This window comes from Jatropha curcas, chromosome 7, assembly GCF_041381405.1.
Source record: "Jatropha curcas cultivar XTBG-Jc1 chromosome 7, XTBG_Jcur_1.0, whole genome shotgun sequence".
NCBI classification, from domain to species: Eukaryota; Viridiplantae; Streptophyta; class Magnoliopsida; order Malpighiales; family Euphorbiaceae; genus Jatropha; species Jatropha curcas.
The window spans coordinates 19,743,592-19,750,396 of record NC_143157.1 but is presented as its reverse complement, the minus strand read 5'-3'; the positions used below and the strand labels follow the sequence as shown (position 1 = coordinate 19,750,396).

Genomic DNA, 6,805 nt, shown 5'->3' with positions numbered 1-6,805 from the left:
TCAGGGTGCTTGGTTCATTAATGTTATTTTCGACATGCAAAGTGTTCTCCACACATTCATCAACAACATCAATTCTAAAACAGTCTCCATAGTCCATAGGAAGTTTACACGATTTAAGTACATCAAAAACAATTTCTTCCTGTCCAACTCTTAGAGTCAACTTACCCTCATAAACATCAATTAATGCTCTTGCAGTTGCAAGAAAAGGCCTTCCCAGAATTAGAGATCCTTCCCTGTCTTCATCAATGTCAAGAATAACAAAATCAACAGGAAAAATGAATGTACCTACCTTTACAAGCACGTCTTCTACAATTCCTCTAGGATATTTAATTGAACGATCTGCTAGTTGTAAGGACATCCTTGTTGGCTTGAGTTCTCCCATACCTAGCATCTTAAAAACTTCATAGGACATAAGATTGATGCTAGCACCTAAATCTGCCAAAGCTTTTTCAAAGTCAAGATTACCAATGTTACAAGGGATAGAAAAACTTCCTGGATCTTTTAACTTTGGAGGCAGTTTGTTTTGGATAATCGCACTGCACTCCTCGGTTAACATTACCGTTCCTTGATCATCAATTTTTCGTTTCTTGCTCAAGATATCTTTTAGGAATTTAGCATAGCTAGGCATTTGAGCAAGAGCTTCAGCAAAAGGAATATTGATTTGGAGCTTCTTAAACACATCCAGAAACTTAAGGAAGCTCTTGTCATCTTGTGCTTTCTTTAATCTTTGTGGAAAGGGAACAGGGGGAACATATGGTTTTACCTTTTCTTTTTCCTCTAAGTCAATGATAGGCACCTTTGTTTGTTCTTTTTTCTCTTTTTCTTTCCTTGGTGGTTCATCTAATTGTTTGCCACTTCTCAAGGTAATAGCCTGCACTTGTTCTTTTGGATTCTTTTCAGTGTTGCTAGGTAACGTACCTTGAGGTCGAGATGCCATTATGTTTGCAAATTGTCCCAATTGGATCTCCAAATTTCTTATTGCGGCCTGCTGAATTTTATGGTTCTCTCTAGTTTCATTCATGAACTCCATGTGTGATTTGGAAAGAGCAGTGAGGAGGTCGTCATGAGATTTCTTTTCCGGAGGATGGAAACCAGGTGGTGCATTCAAGGCATTGTTAGGATTACCATAAGATAGATTAGGATGATTCCTGAATCTGTTATCATATGAATTTGAATAAGGGTAATTCTTTCTTCCTTGATTCATCACATAGTTCACTTGCTCTAAAGTTTGTGGATTTAAAGAGTCCATAATGCATTCTCCAATTCCATGTTGTCCATTGCACCTATCACAAACTTGCATAACAGAATTTACAGGATAAGTGGTTAACATGTCCAATTTCCTTACCATGTTATCTACCTTGGCATTAAGTGCTGTAATAGCGTCTATTTCATAGACTCCTGCAGTTCTTCTCCTTTCGGTATTGTTTTGGTAATGGCTATTGCTTGCCATTTCCTCTATCAACTCATATGCTTCATCAATTCCTTTCTTTTCAAAGGATCCACCTGCAGCTGCATCTAAGGTAATTTTTATGTTAGGAGATAATGCATTATAGAACGTTTGTACCTGTAACCACTTGGGCAAACTGTGATGTGGGCACTTTCTTAACAAGTCTTTGAATCTTTCCCAAGCTTCATACAAGCTCTCTTGATCATGATGAGCGAATGTCATTATCTCATTGCGCAACTTGGTGGTTTTTGAGGATGGAAAGAATTTAGCTAGGAATTTTTGAGCTAATTCATCCCATGTTGTGAAACTTCCAGCGGGACACGAATGTAACCAAGATCTCGCTTTATCCCTAAGAGTGAATGGGAAAAGTCTTAATTTGATTGCATCTTCAGAAACACCGTTTTGCTTGAATGTGTCACAAATTTCCAAAAAATTGGTGATGTGAGCATTAGGATCTTCACTAGGCAAGCCCCCATATTGGATCGAGGTAGAGAGCATTTGGATGATTGCGGGTTTAATCTCAAAGTTGTTAGCTTCTACCCTGGGTCTAGTAATACTTGAGGTTGCCCCATTTAGATTAGGTGTTGTATAATCTCTCAAGGTACGGACCGGATGTTGAAGTGGTGGCCCAAGTAAGTTTTCATTCTCGTTTTCGATGTCGTCGGCCATGTTTGCTTCTTGTTCGGGTTTTATTTCACGTGTTTTTCTTGCAGCGTTGTGCCGACGACAAGTTCGTTCAATTTCCGGATCAAAGACTAGAGGTTCAGTCCTCCTCGATCTTCTTTGCATAAAACACCTGGAATGATTCTTAGAAGAAAATTAAATAAAAATAACAATAGGGTAATGGGGCTAAATTAACAATAGGGTAATTCGTATTGATATTGATATGCCAATCCCCGGCAACGGCGCCAAAAACTTGACAGCGTTTTTTTTTTTTCGCAAGTGTACGAAATCGCAACATGTAATATAGAGTAAGAGAGTATCGTATCCACAGGGATTGTTTATCAAGTACCAAAATTATGTTAACCTATTATTATTTAGACGACGATAAGAGAGATTCACTGTAAATAGAATCTTAAAGTAAAAACAGAAGAGATCAAACATAAAATTTAAGTGAAAAGAAATCAGGGGATTAAGCTACTAGGGAATTTGATTTCACTTAATTCTATCCAGCTTATTCTATTAGTTCATTAATCAATTTTAATTGTTCAAGTAGGAGAAACAACCCTAAAGTCACTAACAAGCTCTCCCGATTTATTGTTAGCAATTCTAATCTAGTTTAATTACCTATCTTTAATAGTAAAATTAAACATAAATCAGATTATTAGGTTTTATGGTTGTTCTGCGAGTTCACAACTTAATAAGTTATTAACTTGTGAAAACCTCCCTTGAGTCAAATCATATAGCTTCCGCATCAAGTTATTATTCTCAAGTAAATTATTATCTTTTTCATATCAATAATCCTTCTCCCGAATGTAGTTATTGAAATAACCCAATCCAGGGGAAATTTTCTGCCTGGAAGCATTAAGCACAATAATAATTTATAACGAGAACAAAGAACAACAAATCTAATATTATAAACTGGAATCGAATTAAGTTACATCAAATCCCTAGTATAAGAGTTTAGCTGGACATAGTAATTAAATTAAACTCAATCATGCTTGGAACATTCATCATATTTAAAGACAATAATAAAAGAAAGAAACAAGATGAAAAGTTTAGAATGAAAACTGTATCACAACTATGTTGATGGCTTCCTTGAATCTTGGCACGATTATTTGATGCTTGAAATCTTCAAGAGAGAAGAAGAATTATGTAAAGAAATTGCCTAAAAACCGAGAGATCCTTTGCTATGAGAAGTTCCTCTCTTTATATAGAGTTCCTGAAGGCAAGTCTGATTCCTTTTAGGAAATAGAATCCTTATTTAATGCAAAATCCTTTATAGGAGATCATGACTGTTTAGACTTTTGATTTCTTCTTGATTAGGACTCCTTTTTCTCCTAGAATAGGTCCAGGTCTTGTTTAGTGTGTTTAGGAAACTCCCTGAAGTCGGCCCATGTGAGAAAAGGCTTGATTTGCATATTAAATTTACGCTGGTTCCGCCTGTGCAGCACGGGCGTGCTTCCTGGCACGGGCTGGGTGTGCTTTAGTCTGGAAGTCTGGCCAGTGAAGCACGGGGCGTGCTAGGCAGCACGGGCTAGCGAAGCATTGAGGCACGGGCATGCCACTTAGCACGGCAAGGGCGTGCTTTTCTCTGGAAGTCTGCCTAGAGCTGTCACGGGCGTGCTATGCTTGACACGCCCTGGTCCCATTATAGCACGGTCGTGCCTTTTGGCACACCCCGGCCGTGCTTTCTTCTGTCTCTTCTTTGGTTTCCTTGGCTTCTAGCACGGTTGTGCTTTTTAACACGGCCTGGGCGTGCTAAAGGCTAAGTGCCTTGTATTATAAAGTTCTTTTCTGCGCCAAATTTCTGTAATTTTCTCTTAGATCAAGCGGATTAAAGATCAAGGAAGCTTTTGAATATAATTATACTAAAAGTGATTTAAAATCAAATTAAAGCAATAAAAACTTACTAGAATTCAAATAAAAACTATATTAAAACACTATAGAATTAACATCTATCACCTATCATTGACTTGGAGGAAAAAGAAAAGGTAAAACCATATGTTCCCCCTGTACCCTTTCCACAAAGATTAAAGAAAGCACAAGAGGACAAGAGCTTCCTCAAATTCCTAGATGTATTTAAGAAGCTTCAAATCAATATTCCTTTTGCTGAAGCTCTTGCTCAAATGCCTAGCTATGCTAAATTCCTAAAAGATATCCTAAGCAAGAAACGAAAAATTGATGATCAAGAAACGGTAATGTTAACCGAGGAGTGCAGTGCGATTATCCAAAACAAATTGCCTCCAAAGTTAAAAGACCCAGGAAGTTTTTCTATCCCTTGTAACATTGGTAATCTTGACTTTGAAAAAGCTTTGGCAGATTTAGGTGCTAGCATTAATCTTATGTCCTATGAAGTTTTTAAGATGCTAGGTATGGGAGAACTCAAGCCAACAAGGATGTCTTTGCAACTAGCAGATCGGTCAATTAAATATCCTAGAGGGATTGTAGAAGACGTGCTTGTAAAGGTAGGTACATTCATCTTTCCTGTTGATTTTGTAATTCTTGACATTGATGAAGACAGGGAAGGATCTCTAATCCTGGGACGACCTTTTCTTGCAACTGCAAGAGCATTAATTGATGTTTATGAGGGTAAGTTGACCTTAAGAGTTGGACAGGAAGAGATTGTCTTTGATGTACTTAAATCTTGTAAATTTCCTATGGACTATGGAGATTGTTTTAGAATTGATGTTGTTGATGAATGTGTGGAAACCACTTTGCATGTTGAAAATAACACTAACGAATCAAGCATCTTGAATGAAAAAGAAAAGGAACTTCCTAAGCATGAACTGAAACAACTTCCACCTCATTTAAAACATGCATTCTTAGGAGAGAACCATTCTTTTCCTGTTATTATTTCTTCTCACCTAACGCTTGATCAAGAGGAAAGGTTGTTACAGGTTCTACAAAGGCACAAGAAAGCTTTAGGGTGGTCTATCTCGGATCTACAAGGAATAAGCCCAAGTGTGTGCATGCATAAAATCTTGATGGAAGAAGACTACAAACCTTCAATCGAGCATCAAAGGCGGCTGAACCCAAACATGAAGGAGGTAGTCAAGGCTGAAATCATCAAACTCCTAGATGCCGGTATCATTTATCCGATTTCAGACAGTAATTGGGTAAGTCCTGTCCAAGTTGTTCCAAAGAAGGGAGGTATGACTGTTATCTCTAATGAAAACAATGAACTCATTCCCACAAGAACAGTCACAGGTTGGCGTGTGTGCATAGATTATAGAAAACTAAATAAAGCAACACGAAAAGACCATTTTCCCCTTCCCTTTATTGATCAAATGCTTGAGAGACTTACTGGCTATCCTTTCTATTGTTTCTTAGATGGCTACTCAGGGTACTTCCAAATACCTATAGCTCCTGAAGACCAAGAGAAAACCACATTCACCTGTCCTTATGGCACTTTTGCCTACAGGAGAATGCCTTTTGGGCTATGCAATGCCCCTGCAACCTTTCAAAGGTGCATGATGTCCATCTTTTCTGATATGGTGGAAAAGTTTATTGAGATATTCATGGATGACTTTTCTGTGTTTGGTTCTTCCTTCGATGCATGTCTTCATAATTTATCTCTAGTAATGCAACGATGTGAAGACACTAACCTTGTGTTAAATTGGGAAAAATGTCACTTCATGGTGAGTGAAGGTATTGTCTTAGGGCATAAAATCTCTCAAAAAGGAATTGAAGTAGACAAGGCAAAAATTGAGGTAATTGAGAAACTACCTCCTCCTAACACAGTAAAAGGTATAAGAAGTTTTCTTGGGCATGCAGGGTTTTACAGGAGGTTCATAAAAGACTTCTCCAAAATCACTAAACCTCTTTGCAATTTGTTAGTTAAAGATGTTCCATTTGATTTTGACAAAGAATGTTTAGATGCTTTTAACAGGTTGAAGAAGGAATTAATCTCAGCCCCGATCATCACTACACCAGATTGGACTTTACCTTTTGAGCTTATGTGTGATGCTAGTGATCATGCTGTAGGAGCCGTTCTTGGACAAAGAAAAGACAAGAAGTTGCATGTTATTTATTATGCAAGTCGCACATTGAATGATGCGCAATTAAACTATGCAACTATGGAAAAAGAATTATTGGCTATTGTTTTTGCTTTTGACAAATTCAGGGCATATCTAATTGGAGCTAAAACAATAGTCTACACAGATCACTCCGCCATCAAATACTTGCTGGAAAAGAAAGATGCAAAACCGAGACTCATTCGTTGGGTACTTTTATTGCAAGAATTTGACCTAGAAATTTGCGACAAAAAGGGGACCGAGAACCTCGTTGCTGACCATCTTTCCAGGCTTGAATTGGGGGAAGAAGATACAAGCGAGCTACAAATCAATGAAAGCTTTCCTCATGAGCAACTTCTTCTAGTAGCAAATGCTCAAACCCCCTGGTACGCTGACATAGTTAATTATCTTGTTTGCAAAATTTCTCCTCCCAATTTTTCTTACCAACAGAGAAAGAAATTTTTTCATGATATCAAATTCTACTATTGGGAGGAGCCATTTTTGTTCAAGTATTGCAGTGATCAGCTATTCAGGAGATGTATACCAGAGACTGAAATAGAAAGTGTCCTTAAATTTTGCCATTCCATGGAATGCGGAGGCTACTTTGGAGCAAGCAAGACAGCTGCGCGTATACTAGAAAGTGGTTTGTATTGGCCTAATCTCTTTAAAGATGCTTATAACT

The 6,805-nt window shown here is 37.8% G+C and overlaps 1 non-coding gene across 1 annotated transcript; it reads left to right on the top strand.

Moving 5' to 3' along the window:
* Positions 1-1,581: 1,581 nt before the first annotated feature.
* Positions 1,582-1,687, top strand: LOC149494896 (small nucleolar RNA R71). Its single transcript, XR_016321900.1, has one exon. It is a non-coding gene; the product is annotated as a small nucleolar RNA R71 (small nucleolar RNA).
* The last annotated feature ends 5,118 nt before the right edge of the window (positions 1,688-6,805 follow it).